Source organism: Sipha flava, unplaced genomic scaffold, assembly GCF_003268045.1.
Source record: "Sipha flava isolate LNK unplaced genomic scaffold, YSA_version1 134_pilon_pilon, whole genome shotgun sequence".
Classification (NCBI taxonomy): domain Eukaryota; kingdom Metazoa; phylum Arthropoda; class Insecta; order Hemiptera; family Aphididae; genus Sipha; species Sipha flava.
In genome coordinates this window covers 1,670,312-1,696,070 of record NW_020271760.1, presented here as the reverse complement: position 1 = coordinate 1,696,070, position 25,759 = coordinate 1,670,312, and the positions used below count along the sequence as shown (strand labels likewise).

The 25,759-nt window shown below is 24.2% G+C and overlaps 1 protein-coding gene across 1 annotated transcript in view; it reads left to right on the top strand.

Moving 5' to 3' along the window:
- Positions 1-225: 225 nt before the first annotated feature.
- The window catches only part of LOC112679303, a 264,484-nt gene continuing 238,950 nt past the window's right edge, over positions 226-25,759 (top strand). Inside the window, exon 1 of the mRNA XM_025549052.1 lies at positions 226-959. The gene's annotated coding sequence lies outside the window, so the exon portion shown is untranslated. The remainder of the gene's footprint in view (positions 960-25,759) is intronic.

The window sequence follows — 25,759 nt, the reverse complement described above, 5'->3', positions numbered from 1 at the left end:
ACCGGCGATCGGTACTACGACAACAACAACGCACTGTCTCGAAGACGACTACCCAGCGCGCAATGTGTTCGTGAGTGTCGGCGGCGGTGTCCTTGGGGGGGACGGAGCAGGGGGGAACGGTCACGTTGTCCGCGCACGTCGCTGCCGAACCGGACGCCTAGCGCGCGACGCAAGGAGATTCTCCTTGGTCGGAGGCGCGGTTCCGCGTCACGTCAGTTCGCCTCGACCAGTCGTGGCGCATGCACGTCTCGCTGTTTCGAGTCTCGCGTTCGCCTCCGTCGCGTCGTTCGCCCGCGCGACGTATTATCGTCACAACCGCGTTGCGTTTTGTTCGCGATTCTATTTCACTTTTCGCTTACGATTTTCCGTTTTCGCGGCCCCCGTCACTCTCGCGTGTGCCGTCCGCAGTTTCGTCGCGCGTTGTCTACCGCGTGTCGTTCGTTTATCTTTCGTGTGGCCAGGTGCACTTCCGCGTCGCAGTCGTCACACCGCCCCTCCGGTTCGTTTATTTATAGGCCGCTGCGGTGGTCGCGACTTTTTTTTTTTCTTTCGCCGAACACCTACCGCCGCAGTTACGTTCGCGTGCATAGTTATAACATTATAGGTATATACCGCTTACCGTGCGACCGTTTCGGTTCATTCTCTTAACCACGCGTCTTTGTCTAATCGTTCGCTAACGACCACCTTAACACGAACACGTTTAAACGGATCGCATACAGATACCTCTTCTCTCTCTCTAGTGACGTTTCATTATTGCGTACTAATACAGTATAAAAGTTCGCGTGCGCCCTTCGTAGGGTTTGTCGTACAATAACTTACCCCTCTCGTCTTGGCTTGTCCGACCGTTTGCGTACTGTTCGATTACGGTTCAATTATATTCCACATAATCACGGTAATTTTCGCACCGTGTGATCGTCGTCTTCGCGTCGCTGCCGTCAATCTCCTCACACGTTACACAGGTAGGTTATGATAGGAATTGTAATTTCCCCTCAAACAATTATTTTGTATGATCTATCTTATACGACCTGTTGGTATACATATTATTATTACTGTATATAGTAGTATTGTTTCATCCACCGATATTATAACTGTTCGTTTATTAAATGGAAATTACAATTCCAAAATATTATTATCTCTGGACGCGGTTGTCGTCATCGTGCATGCTTCTCATCCCCTAGGTTCATCTACCACGACGGACGATAGTAATGAATATGGTACCTATGGATGCATGTGTATTTAAAACTAATAAAAAATACAAAATGTGTAAATAAAAAAATTGAATTTTATATAAAAAACTATAAGCTAGTTACCTAATAATATATTTGGACGACACTTTAAATTATCAATCATAATATAATTTAATCATACATTAAATTATATACCTTAATAAATATTGAAATAATTCATTGAAGTATAGGATCTTCGTCGTTAACAAAACAATGGGCAACCATTTACTTTTTATGTCTTTAAGAGTAAATCGAAGTCGATTATGGCGCAATACGTTTTTGTAACAGCTAAAGGATCTTCTTCGTCAACAATAAATTATAGGTACGAATTTGAAAGCTCTTAATCCAGTAGCACTGAAACGAGTCTTGTGACCTACGACTGCCATAGTCAGTAATTTATATTATATTTTTAACCAGACTTAACGGCGATGGTGTCATTTTTTTTTCAAAATTAGAGAATATTTAAAAGAAATATGTTATAAGGGCAATAATATGTAAAAATATGGAGTATCAACCATAGCTTAAAGCATTTAGATAGTCCTGAAATATATTTTTTGTAGAGAATTATTCGATATTATTAATTATAACAAATATATTTGTAGATATATATATATACAAATCTACACCTTTGTAATTAATATAAAACAATCGTATAGTTTTAAAATATATAATAATAATAATAATAATAATAACAATTATAATAATTACTATTTATAAGATTGCCTTTCATAAGATTTGATATTTGTAAACATATGCTAATTTTTTAAAATTAAATTACAAGATTCCTACTAGTAGGAAAAATAAAAATATTTATGGTATTTTAATCTTTAACTTCAATATTTTGTTTTTTAGGTACCTTTATAGAAGTGTAAAAGTATGGTTATAATAAATTAATAAACAATAATATATTGTTGACATTTTGTTGATAAAATACAACATTCATACTAAGAAAAATTGTTTTTACATAAGTCTTGTAAAATAGAAAAATATGTCATACGAATAATAGGGCGCCCAAGAAAAAATAATTTAAATTTTCTATAAATAGCAATCAAATATTTTGAACATTTGATTATTCATAATAAACGATGATACGAGCACTTAATCTAATCAACGAAAATTTAAAATTTCTACGATTATTATATTTTGTGCTATGATGAAAACTATTATTCGATTTCGTTAAAAATTGGTATACCGTTAATTTTGCAGGTTTTGTATAATTTTTTATTATTTTTAAGAAAACAACTGGAAAATTTTCGTAAAATTACTCCCTTTTAGCATCATTGAAAAAACATTTCCTATCGGAAATTTCTTATGATAATGATAATCAGTGAAATCCTTATGGCCAAAATCATGTACACAGGAATAACAAAAAATAAAGAAAATCAAACACATGGTAATACCCCATTTCAATCAATTCCTCGTATGATAACACTTCCCAATGATAAAAACACAAATTCCGTTGTAGCACACACGACGGAGATGAATGGGACAATGTGGAAGGAAAATTTGAAGGGTATTTCTGTATTTGTGTATTTATATAAATACGCCAAGTTCAATTCATAAATCATTATGATAGTAGTATTAAGTTTATTATTTATACGTATGTGAATTTACTGAAATACTGTTCCTATAACTAGCAACCTCAATCAATATACCTATTATAACAATAAGTGAAATATGTTCACACATATTTTCATTCGTATACAGTGGGTAAAAATAATCTCCGTACACTGTACTCAGATTTTTTCAATAAAATATAATGATAATTACAAAATGTAAACGTTTCTTTTTAAACTTTTTCTTTTTAAAAGGTTTTTTTTACACAACGTTTGTATCCTGCATTTCTCATAATATTACCAATGGTCTGTGACGTAACTTTTACATTATAAACAGCATTAATCATACCATCCAATTTGAGTACACTGGATTTTGGTTTCTTTCAATTTTATTTAGAATGGCCATCTTTTGGTGTGATTTTAATTTTTGAGGACGGCCCATTCGTGTTCAATCTTAATAAAAACTAGTTTTGTTTCTAATACATTTTACAGTAGAGTGCAATTTATTTATTGTTTATGCAATATTTTTGAGAAAGTACCATCTTTTCTTAGTTGAATTACTAGTTTACGAATAGCAATTGGTGTCTTTATTGTTTAATGTATGTAAATTAAATAAACGTGCGTAAGCGTATGCCTATTGTATTTAATGGTTACAAAAATATTGATGACGTGTTCACTGTTATGTAAAACTCTCAGTTCATACAAATTTTCCATATTTCAATGTTATTTTTATTAATCTGTTATTTATACACATTGATAAATGTATGGAGATTTTTTGTTGATATTATCATAATAATGCTAATGTATGTATGTATATATATATATATATATGTATATATAAAATAAAATAGTTAAAATATATATATTCGGGTAGTCCTTATTTTTTTAACCTAATTATTTTTAATCCGTATTACATAGATTTATTAAGTTACACGGGAAAGTAATTTTCATAAAATTTGGAAAAATTGAATTTGGTACCGAATCACGGTTGAGATATGGCAGTTTAAAATAATTTTATTGTTTTTTTTAAATTCTACTCAAAAACTATAACAATTACCATAAAAATGTATCGTAACTTATTTAGATAATTTATTAATGCCTAAAAAAAAGTATATTACAAAAATTTTCATATTTTCATTATTTTCTAGAAAAAACTTTTAAAAATAAAAATAAAATAATTTTTTTGTCAAAATCAAATTTAATATATTTCTGAATAATTTTTTTTTAAAAATATGAAATTATTATAGTCATTAAGCTTATGAAGTTGACTTGCCATTTTATTTTATTGAAAAAAATCTGATAACTCAGTACGGAGACTTTTTTTGATTCCCTATATACTCGTATATACCTATATATCATGTCAATTGTGTAAACAATTGAACAATGACGTTATAGTGGTACATTTATACTAATTGATTTTGAATAACCTCAAAAATAGATTTACGAGAATAGACCACGTGTCTAGAGTATTTTAGGTCATCATTTATTTTTCATTTTCTTAATTAATTACTAGATAAATTACCTGTTATTTCAAAAACAATATTAATTAAATATTTTATAATCTTTAATGGTTTCCCATTATAATAAGACCAGTTTACCCAGGGGGTAAGTGTTCAGGACCGAGTATTCTTGGATCACAATAATTTTGAAAATATAACATTTGATGTACTATGTTTCATTACTTTTCAATTAAGAACTTTTTTATAATTTTGAATTTTATTATTTTATTGTTGTTGTTGTATTGGATTTTAATCATTCAAATTTTAAATTTAATATAGGTCACTAATCGTATTTACTGTTAATTTAAGTATAATGTTTATCTACATGCATAGGTACTCTTATCCATTATTTGTTTAAATTGCTTATATATTTCAACGACATTTTATCCGTTCATTGAATTTTGAGTGATTATATTTTTTTACTCAAAAATAATAACACATATCTGACATATCTTTAATTTATATTTATGTAGTTTAATAATATAACTGTTCTAACTACAATAACATATAACATTGTATTTCTTATAAATTAGTTATTTAGGTAGGTATCACTGATAACTATTGCCTTCATCAGTTAACCAAATTATGGTTTTATTTTATGCTAATATAAGTTATGAATGTTGAATAGTGTAGGAAGTGAAAAGAGAAAACTACTTAAGACAAAACATAATTATAAACCAATATTTCTGAAAAGAAAATAATTTTGAAATTAGTTTAAATTTTTAATTTTATTGCAATATGTTCTTATTTTAAAAAGGAAATGTTCAATAAATGTTTATTAAATAGTAATAAATAGTAATAGCAATGAATAAAAAAAGGTTGTGTTTTGGTTTTTATTTTCGATTAACTATTGTTTTAGTAAAAATAAAAATAAAAATAAATATTAATGACAATTACATATAGCTTTCATCTCGTAAAATAATAATATTGGTGTTATTTAATAAGACTTATTAAAATACTTTATTAGATTTATAAGTTATTTAAAACACGTATTGAATAACACTTTTTTGTTTTAAACTTTTTGTTTTGTATACATTTTAATGAAAAAACAAATTCCTTACGAAAAACAATTATATTCGTTAATAATTTGAGATATTCAGTATATGCAGTGTATAATTTTATTATTTTTCAACTATTTAAGGTTATAAACATACTTTATTTTTCTTAATTGAATATCTATGAACTGTTATTATTGATAGTATAATGAAGTTTACATTTTTCAATTTTAAATTTGCATATTGAATATTATTACGCTTGTTGTTTAAAAATTATAACTTTAATTCTTGTTTTGTACTAATATAATGTTGACATTATCATGATATTAAATGATTGACTTTATTTTTATTTTTATATTTTTAACTAGTAATTTATTTTTTTAGTTTAACTAATTGTTATTTTAATTTTATGTATAAAGTATTCAAAAACAGTGTGTTTAACGGAAATACCTTACTATTTTTTTACTTTACTATGGTCATCAAAACGTTAAATGCTTAGTAAGTTATTATTGATAAACTAGTTTAAGCGTAGTTTAATATTCAATATTTTTAAACTGTAACTTTAATTAATATTTTAATATTCTGCTTCAAGTTCATAATTTAAAATATTTAACAATAATATATTATTGTAAATAATACTCTGAACAACACAATATTTGATAAGTAGTCAGCAATACACGTATAATTATATCTTCTATTTTTTTAATTTTTTTGTAAACATTTATTACATATATTTTTGAACAATAGGTAATAAAATGTAATAATTACTTGAAACTTTAATTTATATATTAAGTGGTTTTTTTTTTTTTTATATGGAATACAATTATAATTCAGTAATACATAGATAAGTAAATTTAATTGATACATAATTTAACGGTAAATGTTGCGTAAACAAATTAAAATCAGATTTAATGTAAGCTTTATATATTTATAATTTATTAATTTAGTTAAATTATCTTTTTAATTTAATTTTTGAAAAAAATTACAATTATATGGAATAATACTTATCTTAGGAATGTTAGTGGAAAGTTTTAGAATCATTGTAGTTCTATAATTTTACACATTAGCAGTCATGTAAGCCAACATTTCAGGAGACAGATCTAATATATCCATTTAATTGTCTTTTAAATATTCAACATTTGTGTAGTATATTAGACTGAAACATCCAAGGAAACATCTGATGTATTGCTAAAGATAACTAATAGTATACAGAGATATTTGTTATATTTGCACAGTTTTTAACAATGTTTTAATTGTCAATTCTAATTCAACTTTAAATGTTAATAAAATAATAATAATACATTTTTTTATTTGTTAATAAAAATAAAAATAAAATACATTTCAAAGAATTTCAAGAAAAAAAAAAATAATATTGACAATTTGGTTCACTACTTTTAGTGGTGCAGTTTTAATCTTGATGATCTTAAGAAAATGTATCATTACTATTATTATTATTATTATTATTATTATTATTATTCAGAAATATAGATACATCATTTTTACAATACATTTGATATTTCGACTATATTTCTGAATTCAATGAAATTATGCCATTGTGATGTGAAATAGTATATGATTATAAGTGTCAAGTGTTACTTCTTTTTTTTTTTTTTAATACAATCTTGTATTTTTCTTTATAAAATATACTTTTCAAGAATCTGAAATTATAATAATATTACTGTAAAAAAAGAAGAAATGATCGTATTAATTTCTCCGTCATTTCTTACAACTATCAGTAATTATTTTCATATTCTATTCAAGTGATACGGTTATTTTAGTGATCGCGCAATTGATCATAACGTGCGCTCTCATTATTCAATCAAGGCGTAATGTAAACAATTCTGCTGTGGTAAATCCTGAAATTCCTGTGCTGCCGTCGTCTGATTACACCTCTCCGCGAGACATTGGATCTTCACCGCTTGGTGTCTCATAGCACGCGAAATGACCTATCGTTGAATACGTATTCCATGTTGAATATGTACGTGGAACATATTAATTATGCTCTCGTTACTGTTATATATTACTCTTGCGAACATTTTTGTCCACTCTAAATAGTTTTTACTAATATTTAGAAATTGTTTTATTAAATTCTGAATTAATATATATATATATATAATACAACTGTCATTGGTGGAGGTCGTGGAAGTAAATTTATGTTTGATTAACTATGGAAATAGATAGTATTCTATTATTTTGATAATTCTAAAAATATACATCTAATATTTCATTTAAAATTTCAATAATTTTTTATCAGAGTTTATAATAATTAAATCGACGCCCACTACAACAGGTTTTTCAAATGTTTGTTAAATATTAGTACATTAATAATGTTATATTCGTTAATGTATTGGGTTATTATATGAAAACTGAATGTAGGGTGTTTTGGGAGCATACACGCATAATATGTAATATACATGTTATATCTCGTGTTATAGTCATGAATATCATCCATGAATACAAAAATTAATTAGCCATCAATAAACATGACATTTAATTATTTTAAACGTTTTTACTAGATTTGTGTGTATGTGTGTGTGTGGTAGTCGTAAAATGACAAATAACCTGAATAGTAAAGGAAAAATATGAAACATCATTTTTTTTATGATTGTTATATTTTATAATGTTTATAATATAGAACCAAAAACAAACATAATTGTAAATATTATTTTTATACTATATGCTAATCAAGTGATTAAATAAACTTATTATACAGAACTTGAATCACATATAAAAATTCTAAGTATAGTGCGCATTATTTTCAGTTATTATTTCTTTTTGGTATATGTTTTTTTTTTTTTTTGCAAAAATGGAAAAATTTTTATTGGTTAACATTACTAATTTGCTTTCATTAAAGGACTAAAAAAAAAAATTTTTATTTTAGATAATTTTGTCTGTAAGAAACATAATGTTTTATTTGATTACTAATATCTCATAAATACAACAATGGTATTTTTCATAATATATAATAGTGACTTTCTATGCTTATTTACAAATATATATTTATATTTCTATCAACAATTTAGGGAAAATGCTTTATTCGAAAAAAAATCTATGGACTAGATTTCTAACCGACAATTATATTAATTTTTAAATAATTTTTTCAATTAATACCTAATATGTATTAGATATTCATTAGTATTCATCAGGTACATATTCAAAATCGATAGTTTTTAATTTAAATTTAATTTATTATTATTATATCATGTATTGTTTATTATTATTTAAAATGTATTGACATAATATATTATTTTAATAAATCAATTTTTACATTTAAAGTAGAATTTAAACTATTTTTCTTTATTTATTGTGTATGAGTAACTCTTCTTAAACTGAATTAATGTAAATGTAATTTTAGGTATTTAATATTCTTAAGTCAGTATTGATATCAAAATATATATTTTATTTATTTTTTTTAATATTTAGTAAAATTCGATGTATGGTTAGTATTTTATAAATTTTAAAATTTCAGAAATGTGTCCTTTACATTTGATTTTAAAATTTATATTTATCTAAGAAGTATAACATTTATTACAAATACGTTTAAGTTCATATGTATATACATGAATTTTCATAAGAAGAGAGATTTTGTAAGAAATGTTTAGTTTTATTGGTTAACATATAAGCTGAAATATAATTTTAATTATTTTTATAGAAATAAGACAAATATAAAATTTGAAATTAGGTATAGAGAAATCATTTCTGATATAAAATTAAAGAAGACTGCCCCCAGTTCAAATGTTACTAAGTACGTTATATAAAATATATTCATAATAATATTCCAGCACCTGAATTTCAGGTTAAACATTTATTTATTTATATACATAATATTAGTTTATATTTTACTCCTTAGTTGTATTAACACTTTATGGTTATATTTATGATACATTTTTAAATTCTTGATTTTATCTTGTAAATGAAAATATACTTTTATATATCGTAATACACTGAATGCACAATGTCAATAGCCAATAGAGTCTATATTATTCGACAGGCAATAGTTAGTTAAATATTCACTTAGTTCATGAACATATACCCGTTGTGTCTAAGCCCTTAGTGAGCGAAAAGTCGAGAGTACATTATGTGAAACCAGACCACAAATAATCTTGAAGCTGTTGAAATAATTTCAAGTTTATTTATTACATACCTGGAAAATATTTGTACATTTTATATAATTATTTAAAATTTGATTAAAATGTATAACTTATATATAAATGTATTAAAAAGAATATTAAAACCATAATAATGTAAAGGAGTGTAAATCATAAAACATAACTTATATTTTATATCTATTAATGATCGTATTACAATTTATTTTTATTTTTCATGATAGAATATGTTATTGTTTCCTAAATTTACATAAATTACATATTTACTATACAACATATTTATTGTACAATATTTTATATTATTATATATATTATTAAAGGGATTGAAAGTAGTAATTTCCTGACTAAGTCTATAAACTATGCAAAACAGAATTTAAATTTCATAATTATATCCTCCAAAAATCTAACCTTTACATATTATTTATTTTTTATTAATAGCTAAATGGATTTTGTAAAATAAATGCCAATATTATCACCTAATATTTGAAAAAGTCGATGAGATGTTTTAAAATACAATTTTAGTTATATAAAATAATAAAGAAAACATATTAATCACAAGACATAATTTATTTAAATTAAAGAAAATAAATTTGAAATGTATAAAATTAATGAATTTTTTAGTAGATAAATTGTATTATTAAAAACAGTGAAACTTATAAAAACCGAAAATTGTTAGTCGCTGCAATTTTTTCCGCTATTCAGAGGGAGAAATTTTATTTTTATGTAATTAGAATTATAAATTAAAAAACAATAATTTTTTTTTACATTAATTAAATGAATTAATTTTAAAAATTGAAATTTATGAAAATAATACTTTCCTATACTTTCATATTGGTATTACAAACATAACTATATAAATAATCAACAACGCATTGGTCACATTTTGCTGACGCGATAATATTTTAATAAGTTATAGTTAATAAATGTATAAATAAAATAAATCATACTGTATAATTATGCATGTGACTAGACATGCATTAGACTATTAGATATTTATATATATTTAGGTACTCCACAATTATTCTTAATTTACGACAAAAGTTATCAATTTCAAAAATTTAAATTATCACAAGAGTGTCCTGTATTTAAAAGTTTTCCCATAGAAAAGTAGTGAATTGTTCTCGGTCACAAAGAAATATCCGTTATTTGGAGGTGCCCGATATTCAGAGGTGTCTGTTAAGGGAAGTTTCACTGTATATCGAAAAAAAAAAATGAAAACTTTACATAAAAATAATATCTACATGTAGAAAATTATAATGCGATTTAAAAATAATTTTATTTAAGTAAAAATAATGTAGTAAGTGTCTTATTTTATTTCAATTAGGAATATTATCGGTTTTTTTTAGTACCTTTGAAAAGATAAAGAAAATAGTTTCCAATTAATTAAAAAAACCTTTATTCTACTGTCAGAAAATAAAATAATAAATTGGTTATAATTTATGTCACATAATATTGAAGGAAAAATTAAAACATAATTTCAAAAAATAGTTGTACAGTTTTATAAGAAAATTTCAATATTTCATTTTAATTCTTGAGGAACTATACTTAAATAGTTTGACAGTCAAAAGTTTGAACTTTTCATCAAAATCAATTGAATGACTTTTTGAAAATAGCTATTACTTTTACCCAAGATAATATTTCAATATAACTGATCAATGTTTTAGTAAGAATTTGATCCCAAAGTATACAATTATGAAATTTTTTTTATAAAGAGGAGATAAAAGAGATTTAATACTATTTTCATTGCACTGTAGAAGAAGGAGGGTAATATAATTCTATCATTCGTAAATATTTTTATTTGCACTCTTTTGTTATTAACTCATGACATCAACTTCTTTGAACATTATTTTCAAAATATTGTGCTGCTACTATGATTCATATACAAGGCTTTAGTTACCAATATAACTCAATACATTTTTTTCCAATAATTTTTGTTGTATATGCTCTCAGGAAAACTAACACATAAAATCCAACACTATCTTATTGAAACTTACGGTAGAAAGTTATATATTATATGCAGAGCTCTTGAAATAACTAAGAATAAATATATTCTTGTTGAAATTCGATCAGCCCTGTATTTATAAAGCCTTTATAAGCGAATAAGAAAATTAAATTCAATGGCTACTATACATAATTTTTTAGTTGGATTGAAAATTATATTTTATATAAAAGTATATTATTCATGTTAAATTATAGGTAACATATAATTGTAGTATTAGTTAATACTGAAATACTATGATATTTATTTCTAAAATACACTAAAATATATTCAATTTTATTTCGGATGGCTCATTTTTGTCCCTGCCAATTATTATTTTAAAATAATATTTGTAAAATTTGAATATCTAATTCAAATTTTAAGGTTTTATATCTAAACAAATGTCAATATTAGTTTCTTGAAAGTTGTATATTGCTCACACAAATGGTTTAAACATTTAAAAAACTGATTTTTAATGTGGTTATTTTCTACTAATAATCATATTTTGATTTGAACTATCGCTAATTCCTGTTACAATTAAAAACAATTAATACAATTTTTAATACGCTTGTTTACAAATAAACAAATGCATTTGAAAACTCAATTCTCATTATAACACCTAGAGTCCGTATTTTTCCATTATTTTAAATTTTATAATCACACTATAAATAACTAAATCTATATTTAAAAATTTTTTATTCTTGATTGCTTCAATTATCTATAGTATAAAGTATATACTATTTTAATCATATGTAGTTATAATTATTAAGCATGGTAAATTAATAAATAAAATAAATTATTGATGATATCAACTATTATAATAACATTATATTATGTTTTCAAAACATTATATCGATTACTATTACGGAACTCTGATCTTGAATTTTGCGATTTGTTTTGTACGTGAGTGGTAAAAATAACAATATCTTATTACTGTGACGGTCAAAAAATAAAAATTATCATGCATTTTAATAAAACAATTGCAATATTTTAAATCTTTTTTTTTTCAGTTATATATACTCGTATATAGTTATTCCATTTAATTTTAAAATTTAAGTAATAATCTATACAGATAAAAATATTACGAATTGATTAATTATGGTTGATCTATTACAGTATACTACGTATTTAATATTTTAATTCTGATAGAAATTTTTAAAAATATTTATGATATGTATTTGAATCTATGATAACAGAAACGTTGCGAGTCACGTATTTTATGAAATTGAGATATTAGTAAAAACGTATACTAATACTAATGTGTTCCTATGCGTTGAGTGTAAAGACTTCTTTAGTTATAATTTTTTTTTAAAAAATAAATAATAAAAACTAGTGTTTACACTAAACGCATAGAATCAGATGATAATATACGTTTTTACTGATAATTTAATTTCATATAATATGTGACTCGTAATGTTTCTGCGATGATTGATTAATTTAGAAATTTAGATAGAAATTTTATGTTGGCAACACATTTTATGCCGCCGTCATTCGATATCTTTCCTTATCATTTTTCGGACAACTGCCCCCAACTCATTTAATATTAATATATATATATATATATATATGTAGTAACGACAAAACCGGCGCATTATTATTGATAACAGCTATTTTTATGATACTATTTGTCTAATAAGTAATAGTTCTAATCGCCTATGATTTATTTACATGTTACTAGTCAAGTTTTCTGAAGTGTCTTTAGCCATATAAATTTTAATTTCCATATTTTCTTGAGTATATCAATGAGAACATTATTTCCCTAATTTATGATTTGTTTAACTATGCAAAGGTGCTTATTTTTATTTTATTATATTGTTATCTTTAAATACCTAATATATTTATATTATATGAATTCAGTAATTTTAAATTTAATTTCCATACTTTCAATAGTATAGTATTTAAAAATATATATTTAGTATATGGCTAATTATTATGATTTTATATTTTATACTGTTAATTCATTTGTTTGCCTATGCAAAGCAGCTAATTTTTATTTTTATTAAATTAGATTTATTTAATTATATTATGTTTATTATCTTTTATACATATATAATTATTTTATTTATTATTTGTATATAAATACAATTCAATATTGTACTCTAATATTGAATTGTAATTTTCATCTTTCTTTAAAAACATTTCCAGATGCTGGTATAATATTGTGTGTTTCACAATATTCATAATAAATTTTATAAATATGTGTTTAACTTTTAAACTCACTAGGTACTTACCAATATATTTTTTTGATGAGAAACTTCTGCAATAATGTGATAGCTGATGAGTAATAGGACTATTGGCAACTTATTTATAAATTCATCTATATTTTGTAAAATTTCTTCAGGTGATTTAATGACTATTGGTTTCTTACCTCTTAAATCAATATTTATAAATTATAATAACTATAAACTAATATGGTGTTAATTGTTAATTTATATAAATTAGTTTTTATTTCTATTCAGTACAATTAATAATACAAAAAGTATTACATAAACAATAAAATATAAAGCATTATATTTTTACTGAAATGAAACAAAATTTTTATTTTTCATTGAAATTATATATTTTATAACATTTTCATGAAATTTTACAACCCCAATTACAATTAATGGCAATAAATAAGAAATTAAAGTTACAGTTAGTGAATTCAAAATATATTAGTATATACTGTACGTAACTTCTTGATAACAAATTGACCTCTATTTACCCTCATAAAGCTTAAATGAAAATGTTTTATTAGCCTTTACGCCCGATATGTTTTCTTTAATACTCGCACGCTATTTTTGGTTGATGGAGTGTAGGCGGTAATACCTGTGAACCGTACCAGAATATAATTGCACAGACTTCTGATTAAAGATAATGTTTGACCACTCATTCATCACTTAACCACCATAAGCTCTGTCTAATTAACTAATAAAATATTTAACAGATTTTTTTAATTCATTGAGAATAAATTTGTTGTCGAAGAAAATTAAAGTTTATTTTATTTTATTCGTTGTATTTTGTTATTTTTGACAATTTAATTATTTTTTTTATGTATTCATATTATTTAATAAAATAATAAAAAAAAAAATACAAATTAAAAATTATTATATTTTTATATTATATATTATATATATACACATATATATACTAATAATATATTATACTCGTAAATTAATATATATATATCTCGGGTGTTTCTGAAATGTTTTTTCTATCTTCAAAACCTGAGTTTTATCTAATTATCTATAGAAAATTATTTAGAATTTAAAAATTAATACTTGTAAGAGATTTCTTGCAAATTTCACTTGTGAATCAATAAGTGACATCAATGTTGGGTTTGTCACACGTTTTTCAAGCCCGAATAATCAAGTTACAATGTGGTGTGACATTTCGATTTGTATGATAACTCTGTCAGATAAAAGGTGGTGAAATTGATTTATTGTTATCTCACATGCCTTGACGAAGGCTTTTCGTACAAATTTGAAATTTACACTGGTCAAGAGAATGAGGCAAGGTTTCGTCGTCAAAACGAACCAGATTTGGGTGCTAGTGGTAATGTAGTTATAAGACTTACAAGAGATGTGCCACAGTACAAAAATTATAAAATATACTGTGATAACTACTATTCTAGTATTCCTCTTATGGAATATCTTTATCAAAAAGGAATATATGCTTTGGGAACAGTACGGCGAAATAGACTGCCAAATTGTCAACTACCAAATGATAAACAAATCAAAAAATTATCAAGAGGCTCATCAATTGAACAGGTAACATCCTATGAATCTGCACCTATATCAGTAGTGTTGTGGAAAGACAACAAGACAGTGACTCTTTTATCTACGTATTGTGGAGAACTTCCAAAAGTAACAAAAAAACGGTTTGATAAAAAACTAAAAAAACAAGTTGAAGTTGATTGCCCACATTCGATAAAAGAATATAACCGTCACATGGGAGGTGTATACTTCCTCGACAGCCACATTGGTAGATACAAAATAAAAATTAAATCACGTTAATGGTACATACGACTTTTTTATCATTTATTGGATATGACCGTTGTCAATTCGTATAAAAGAGTATGTGAAGTTAAAGGTCAGGTTTCTCAATACACACTTGCTGGATGGAGAAAAGACTTGGCCTATACATTTTCTAAATTTGGAGAAATTAGACCAACAAAAGGAAGGCGATCAAGCTCACTGGAAGTAAAAATTAAAAGTACTCGTCCACAATCATTTCGACCAACAAAAGACATAAGGACAGATATGATATCGCATTGGCAAAAGTTGGTAGACAAACGAGGGAGATGTAAATTCCCAGGTTGTAAAGGGTTCACAAATACACAATGTGAAAAGTGTCAAGTTTTTTTGTGTTATAATAAGACACAAAATTGTTTTAAAAAATTCCATTGTACATAAATCAATAATTAAAAAAAATTATATGCATATGTATAATGACAAATATCAAAAAGTTATGCGATAAGTGTTAAGTTTTTATTTTGTTAACAAGTACCTAATAAAGAAATAGTTTCAGTTCAATCATATTCTTTATTTATATTCAGTTTTAAGTTTTTATTATGTTGCAGATTTCAAATTGATTTTCTTTTAATGCATATTGTTGTAATTATGCAACATATTAAAATTATGATTTTTTATGAAAAAAAATTGTTGTACATTTTTTTAATTATTTTTTCCAGATTCCACACCTCAAATTTAGTTTAAAAACATTTTTTTTTTTTTAATTTAAAAAAATCATGCATTTAAGGGTTAATTAAGGTAATTTTCATGGAATTTCAAATAAATTTTGTTTAATTATGATTATTTTATAATAGAAACTGTATTAACTAAACAGATATTTCAAATAATATCAAATAAATGTCACCTTTGTTTATCTTGCCGAGTTCTCATACAGATCGATATGTCACACCACATATTTTAATCCTGACGACTTGAGCGTAAATAACCCGCGACAAGCCCAACATTGATGTCACCTATTGATTCACATGAAAAATTTGCAAACAAATCCCTAACAAGTATTAATTTTTAGATTCGAAATAATGTTCTAAAGATAATTAAATAAGACCCAAGTTTTGAAGACAGAAAAATAAATTTAAAAGATTTTTCATTTGACCACTCCAGATAATACACGGTACTAGTTTCCTTGACGATTTCAGAAGTATCCTGTAAATATAAATATATATTTATGTACATCATACAATTTATTTGGTTTTATACGTATACTTACCTTATGAAATTTGCAAACAAAATTCAATATCAAGAAAAGTAGATAGATCTATTATCTAATTTAACACATATATTACCTTGTAATAAACTTTATAATATAAATATGCTTATATATTATATAAGCATATTTATATTAATTTATACATGTATTCTCATGTATGTGCCTTCATCGGTCTTGTTTTCATTATGTTCGATTACTACATGTGTTTTTATACTACATTATATTACGAAATATATTTTGTATATACCTACACTAATTTTTGAAATATTTTGAAATATTCTTATGAATTTTTTTGTCTAAGTATTTACTAATTATCAATTTTTTTTATCATTATTGCATACTAATTGGTATGTATATTTTTAATTTATAAAGCAATAGAAAAATTAGAGAAAAATAGAAAAGATAGGTTATAGTGACAAAGTGAAGCGTTTTTTATGATAGTAAGAAAATAATATTGGTTGTTTATAGCATTTATGTTGCAACATTAAAAAAAAAAAATAAACATCATGTATCGTACTTAATGACAAAGAAAAGCCAATGCTGGATTTATGGGATATAAAAGGTCATGTACGTTAAAATATTTTATGAAAATCTGTCATCAATTACCTGATTGTATTATAAACTAGTAGATTTATTAAATATTTCTTTCTTTGTAAATTTTTATGAATAAATTAAAAAAAAGTTACATGTTAAAATTAAAAATGTTCACCATCTATAAATTCATTATAAATTAAATTTCATTATTTAATGAAATATTTATTTTGGATTATAAAAATATTTTGAAAAAGTAAAATCTATATACTTTTATAAATTACTTTATGCCAAAAATTGAACATTCAAATTCACAAATATTGAGAAATACAATAATGTTTTTTAATTGTTGATATTATAAGAAATTTCTTTAACTTAATTATTAGTTTCAAAAAATAATTATGATACATTTTTCATTTATTAAACCATATACCTAAAATAAAAATTTTTGATAGTTCATATAATGTTACCTATCTATGTAATTTTTTTCTTTTTATTATACACTATTTTTACAAATGATATGTAAGCTACTTTTTTACATAATATGTTGATACATCTTATTACTTAATTGCAATGAGGAGTATTAAATTCAAAATATCTGTTGTCATTTAATCAGTTTATTAAAATTAATAAAACATAAAAATTAACTATTTTATAATTTATCAGATCAATTTTGAATTCCTATTTATAATATATAATTGCATTATTTATATACTGAAAATAAATATATGTAACAACTATAAATTTAATACTCCTGGTGATAAAAAATAATTTTATTTATTTTGGGGATGATTAATATAACACATTATACTGTATATTTATTAGCGTGACATTTTTAATTATTTTTTAAATAATAATTGACAAAATTAATTCAAATAAATACAGAAAATTATCTAAACATTATTAAAGAATGAGCAAATAGTTTTACACTTTTTGAACTACAATGATTATTTTGACTCCTGTTTACATGATCCATAAATATATTATAGTAGATATATAACTTTGTAAACTATTTTCTGATTATATTAATAATAAGTTTATTATGTGTTTTCTTAGAAGTTAGAACGTTGTATAACAGCTCGCTACTATTAATTTTTGAAGGCGCATATTATAATGATTGGTAGTTTTATTATTAAACCAAAGAATGACGATTAAGGTTGATCTGGTTTGTTGAACTTTTATATTTTTTGCAATTTTAAAAGATCGAAGTATATATTTTTTAGATTTCAAGTGTTATCATGAGATGGAACTTTTTACGTTTCACTGCTTTATTGGTGAATTTAATTATTGAATTTAGCCTTGATGATAAATGAATTACTATTGGTATTTGAATATATATGGTAAGAATATTGTGGAAATTATTAAGTACTATGGACAATAAAGGTTATCGTTTTTACTGTCAATACTCTTAGAGCATTATTTGGTTTTCATAATTGAAAATATATAGTTTAATCAAATTTTTAAATAAGTTAGTTCAAAGTTTGACTGATAGTATGATGATACGGTCCACTACTGGTCGGCTTAGGAAGCCAAAATAGTGGTAGGGGCCAAAAACCCCGGCTTGACCAACCGACGTCAACTGAAAACCTAGTCAGTACCACAAGAGGGGGAGGCCCACTGTACGCCAGACCGGCCTAGTCGCTCTGGACCCGGTGCCTCCAAGGTTGAAGTGCCTACTTGGGCTAAAATGTGGTGGCTGTGGCACAGCGCGAGATAGTAACAAAACCACAACACTCAGTAGAGACTGTGGGTCCCAATACGGTTCTCGTGTCCGCGGCATAAAGGAGTACGGCCTCGGCTCGGTGCTGGTGGTCCATGCGACGACCCGGGCCTTATGGTCATACCTTAGGGTCCGTTTCAACCGCTCCTCTTGAGTAACGTCACGCATTAATAGAAGGTGCACGGTCGATAAAACCTTGGCCATAAATCCGGATCGCGTGTGATAGTATGAGATGATGTCTGCTTTTTGTATAACGCTTTTGTATTAAATAGCTTGTTGTAATTTTTGAATTTGTTTGGTTTACAAATTTCTTGACGCTTTGATCCACTAAAATCCCATACATTTATCATATTATTTTTTAGTAGTTTTCATTAATTCAAGTTTGTTATAAAGTTCTTCAAATTTTAGTGTAAAATATACTGGCAAAACAAAATTTTGGCGTTCCACATATTTTTCAATTTTCCTAACCTTAATTGTTTTATTCAATCAAATTATCAAATGTTAATATCATTATATAAATAACTTGCAGTTATTATGAAGTGGATTGTATTTAGTTTAACTTGAAATTTAATTTAGGTAAAATATTAAAAAATGGTCCATAAATTTTGAACCATATCGATGGTTGTTAACAATATAATAAGATCTTATATATATATTCTTATATATAATAAGAAAATGTTTGAACATGTTCTTTGTATAATATGTCTAAATAACTAATATTAATGTACTCGTAATATATAAATAATTTGTCAATTAGATATTAAAAATAATATGTTAGTTTTTAATAAAATAATAAAAAAAATAAAAGTTTAAAATTAGATTGCCTACTTTTTCAGACTCCAATATTAACTAATGATTTCTATCATTTTTAACTAATTAGGTTCTAAAGTTGTGTGTATTTGTATTTTTTCACTTTTTAAGTCTTCTAAACTTTACTTATTTTATCATCCATAATTTTAATTATTCTTCAGCCTTCGTGTACTCGTATTTAATAATTATTAGTATTTTCGATGAAATGTGTTTAACTATTAAGTTAGATTTAAATGTATAATATTAATTTATTAGTTAAACATTATTTTTTAAAATTAATAAATCAGCAAGAATCTTTGTACCTGTATTATACAAAAAATATAATATGTAAGTACGCCAAACTTAATAAATAGATGAATAATATCAATATTTTGTTTTCAACTCCGAACTATTATAATGTTTTAATGGATTATTTATTCACTAACATACTAATAGTATAACAGTTAATTACTGGTATATGCAATATAATTATTATATTAAGGAATATTTTAATGAAATGAATAGTGAAAAAAATTAAATTTGACCATATACTGTTGGTTAGGAAAATTTTAATTTTTTCTGTTATTTTTGTACAATAATTATTATATGCTTATTTATTATTCATGTTATACGTAGCAATAGTAATTTCTGGGTTATACTCTTATCAATAAAAATTGAATATTGAATCAGTAAGTAATTATTTATAAATATTTCAAGTCACTCCGCAAAATATTGGTGGAATATTCCTAAACTTTCCTGTCAACATTTTAATTTTCTTCTCAGTATGAAAGAAGATATTTTTTTTACATACATATATATACTCGCATTAAGCAATTTATGTGTATTAAATGTGAAAAGTCGCCTCGTCTATTAAAAATATATGAGATAAGTATCAGTGAATGTATAAATTAATTTACATTATGCACATATATACATATTTACACATATTTACATTATGAACAATTTTCATCTATATTATACATATTTTAAAGTTTATTTTGTAAAAAAAAAAAAAATGTTTTTCTAACAAGGTACTTTTTAGGATACTATAATGAATTGGTGCAATATGTTAATACTGTGATTGCTGTGCAAGTTTTTTTGCCGCCGTAAAACGTCATATTTATTTTTATTATGCTACGTTGATTATTGAGTAATATTCCGTGAATTTTTCCTAACGAATAAATATTTATATCTTATACCTTATATATTAGCATATTTCGTTATTTATATAATAATTAACGATTTTTAATAGCATTCATTCAAACAACTATATCAATTAAAACTGTTATCAGTTATGAAATTTAAACATGTATTTTGACTTATGGGTAAATATACTACATAGAAAGAGACAACAAATAATGATATATTATTATATATATTAGGATATAAATATTTGTTTATAAAATTACACCTACTTGTCAACATCTAGTATCATACTTATTAATTTTAGATGTGTAATTTAGGTATATAAGTATTCTATAAGATAGAAAAAATATATTTTATAACTATAAATTACAATTATCAATATGGAAAAAAATGTAATTTTATATAAAAAATAATCTATTGTTCTTTTTGAAGTATTGTGTTTTTTGAAATCAGGTCTGAAGTATGCTAGTTTGTATAATAATTTTATTAATTTTATTTTAACTACAATCTCTGTTCTATAAGTTATAATACTTAGAGTGTAACCAGTAACGTATTTTCAATTTTTTTTTTTTTTTTAGGGAGATTTAAATTTTTTAAATTTTCTAAAAAACTAAATGATTTTATAATATTTTTAAAAATATATAAAAAGTATGAGTTAATAGTTATATTATTCTATTATTATTATTATTATAAATATGACATCTTATTTACATCCATATAAATAATTAATGTTCTTTTTCCCTTTACCTTTGTCGTCTTTTTTCGTCATTTATGAATTTTGAACCTTTTTTCTTCTATTGAGGGGGGGTCGAGGTTTGGGAACCTGCCCCCCCTCAAAAATACACCACTGGGTGTGACTTAACACACAAACACACACTCACACGTAAGTTGCGAGTATATAGCATGTTGTGAGGATTTTTAAACTCAATATGTTACTTGTATAATTAATTTAACATACATGTGTACAAATTCACAGTATAACTAAATTTTTGTTAAACTAGATGTTCTTTTGTAACGACAACATAATATAGTTTCCGCTGATTATAAAATTGACATATAAGTAGTATAACTTTACTAAAGATACTTTAGTATTTATTACAAAAAAATGTAATTTATTTTTATTATTTTATTATTAAATACTATCAGTTAATTATAGAGTTGTGTATATTAATTTGTGTAACATTATTCAAAAAAAGCATTCGATTATCCATTAATGATTTATTAAACAATACTAATGTAAATCTTGTAAATACATAACGTGAACAATTACTTCAGAAAAGCGCGTTTGTGTTCCTTTATGCTGATGATATTCCTGAACTTACCAATTTTATGACTGAATTTCAAAATTTTCTAGCTGAGCCTCGATTAATATTCGATCTAAATTCATATGAATGGAAGAAGTCATAGAAAGAAGATAAATATATAGCAATTGGAACATTGGAAAAAAATATATTTAACAAAATCCGTTATATCGATTATTTCCGAACGATGATTCTCAATAGCTGGAAACGTCATAACTTCAAAAAATACATCGTTATTACCAACAATTTTTAACTTGGTGATTTAGCAATATTATAAATTTAAAGAAGATAAAAATACTAAAATAATGTACGAAAAAAGAAAAAAAATAAATGTACGAAAGCGCGTACAGGTGCATTAGTAAACTCTATTATGTGTTAGTCATTTTTATGAAATAATTTTCTATATCATGTTAATATTTACCTAATTCATTGAATATATTATTTTGTGTATGCTTTGCAGCTATTGATTAAAACTTAACAGTTACAATGTTCTAATATTAAAAATGGTTACATGATATGTAATAATAACCAACAATGGAATACTAACCTAGAATAAAAAATTTTTCCATAGGGAGATGTAAAAATATTAATATTATTTTATAAAGTATATATTTATGTACAGATAAATATTAAAGAATTTTTTATATAAATTATTCGACTAAGTATAATTTCCCCGATGATGGACAAAGAGTATTTCATTAGGCTTAATTGTTATATATTTATGTACAGCAAGCATGGAAAATGAATTTAATATTTTTTAAATAAAAACACTATAAATTACAATAAAAGTTAAATTTTTATTAAAATGTATCTGATCCATTGTATTTAAACTTATAAGTTTTATAAGTTTTAAGTAAAGAAGTTTTTACAAGATTGATAATTAAATAAGTTGTCTCAGGAATGGTTATTAAAACAAGTAGTAACTATATATATATATATATATATATATTTTGTAGTAATTTATTTATACTAGGAATAGTTGATAGGCTTTAAGACTATTTTTAGGAAGAACTTTACACCTAGCTTGTTTTACTTTCATATCTTTAATTCAGGTATTCATATTTAAAGTATCGGAATTAACTAAAGATGTGTAAGACTCAAATACTAAAAAATCTAAAGAGATTCTAGTTATTTTTCTGGTACAGGAAAATACAGAGAAAATAATCACATAAAATCTGTAAAATTCATTATTTAGTTTGCACGTATTATATAAAAACAAAATTATATTTCACTTACAAATTTTTTTTTGTAAATCAAGATTTTTATTTTATTTGAGAAATAAAATAATCTATTTATGGTATAGATATCGAATTTCTGAAATTTTATTTTATATTTTGATGTTATCAAAGTTATGATTATCTCAATTAAGTTGTGCATAATGTGAAATTATTTTTCTGCATTTGATTTAATTTAATTTAATGAAGTTACTGTATATACTAAAAGTTATGTACCTTTGTGATGAATCATTTGTTACTGTATATTTTTATATAATTTTAGTTCAAATAAAAATAATTTTTCGAATATATATTATTAAAATAAAAATATTGTTCTACATATAATTATTATATAAAATATTTTTGTTACCTTACAGTCTAATACTGAAATGAAATATGTATTATAAACTGGCATTTTTAATAATGAAGTATCTATACTTGATAAATCTCCTTATTTTGATATTTAAATTGAAATCTTATACAGATTTTTTTTATTTTGTTCTAAAAATAGATACTTAAACAATTTGGGATGTTCCCAAATATTCTTAAGCACATGTGAATATGTTTAATTATGCAATATTAATATTATAAACGTGCAAATTTAAGTCACATCAAGCATTTAAATAATTTAAGGTTAAATATTTTAAAATTTGTATCTTGTATGCATGTGTATTAAATCATTTATTATTTTTCCAATATATTTATTCATAATCTTTTTACATAATTTGAATTACGATAGTTAAATAGAGCAATATCATTATTTTGCGTATGCGAAATACCTCAAATATAATTTGCATTTTCTAAATTTTAATCTAAAATATGATATTCAAAAATGTTTTGAATGAAAAATTAATACCTATAATTTTAAAAATGAAATAAATAATAAACTTACATTATCCTCAATGCGAATACTTTCATTTAAATTAATCTATGGTAGCGGACCTTGAATATCCTAACCTACTTTAAGTTAGAGTGTGAATCAATTCTCGAAGGCAAAGTTGAATCTAGTTGAATCTTCTATTAAAATAGTTTAGTTTATATTATTTTTCAAATTTTCTCAATTTATTTAAAATTTAAGATTAAAATAAGTCGAAAAAATGCAAGACACGTTTTATTTCAAAAAAAAAAAAAAAAAGGATACATAATAATTGTTTATAACATGTAGGCTTACATTCGCGTTAAAAAAAAACCTTTTATATAAAACCATAGTATGTATATCGGTTTTAGATAATATGTGTGGAGTACTCGTTTATTATCGTGAACAATTGTGTGTCGAGAGAAAAAAACATAATCAAACGGGAATAACCGATAAATATAATTGTAAATAATACGATAATATTATGAGTAGAACGAACATGCATTCGTACTATATTGTACAGATAGGAACTGATTGTTGCAAAAATGTTAATTTTATTTTAGGATCTAATTTGACTAAATTTAAAAATAAAAATAAAAATTATAAAATGAAATAAATTAAAAAAATATGGAAATTATTTAAATTTAAATATTTTCCTTGAGCGTTGGATAAAATATTTGCACATTATTAATTTATAATGTAATTTTAAAAACCATTTTACTTCCCATTCTGTAAATACATCACTGATTTTCAATATTTATATATTTGTGGTATTCCTATTTTTTATATTATTCATTTTAGGTATAATTATTAAATAATATATTACTGGCAAACAATAACTTTTTTTTATGTTGAGTTTTTGACATTTATGAAAATTTTCTTGCTTTAAGGCTGAAAAATTATTAACTATAATTCAATATAAATTTTAAAACCCTTTTAGTTATTGTTTAAAAGCATAATTTTCATGGCTTTTAACCTAAAAATTAATGTATTAAAAAAATGTTTAATGTTAACTTTACAAATTTTTCGAAGAATCTATTCGTCTATTATACATATTACATATGTTAAACGAATTATGATCTTTATTTTTATTTTTTTATTATTTATCATTAAAAACTTAGCTCAATTTAGCTCAATATTTAGAATGAGTATGTTACAGTTATTCTATTAAATAAAACAATTAGAGGCATAATTTCAGTTATTTTTATACTGGGGCAGTCAGCACGTCATCATTGAATTGTCGACTCGGTGGTTTATTTTATTAAAATGCCAATTAACGTAAAGTAAGGGAGATATCAATCTGGTTCAAAATATTATTATTTTTACTTTATGCATAAGTACCTGTATAGTAAATGTCTCATTTTTCTGAGATACGATATGCCAATGGCTTTATGAAAGATGTATTTATATTTTGATGATGTCCCGACATTGGAATAGCTAATTTCTAGAGTATTGCAAAGGTATAAGTGGTCTGCCTGTAATGGTTATGTTATACCCCTACCATTTTAAAGGCAATTTTTGTTGCTACTTAATTAGAGAAAAGAAAATAATATAATAATTATGATAATATAATAGTAATAATAATAATAATAATAATAATAATAATAATAATAATAATAATA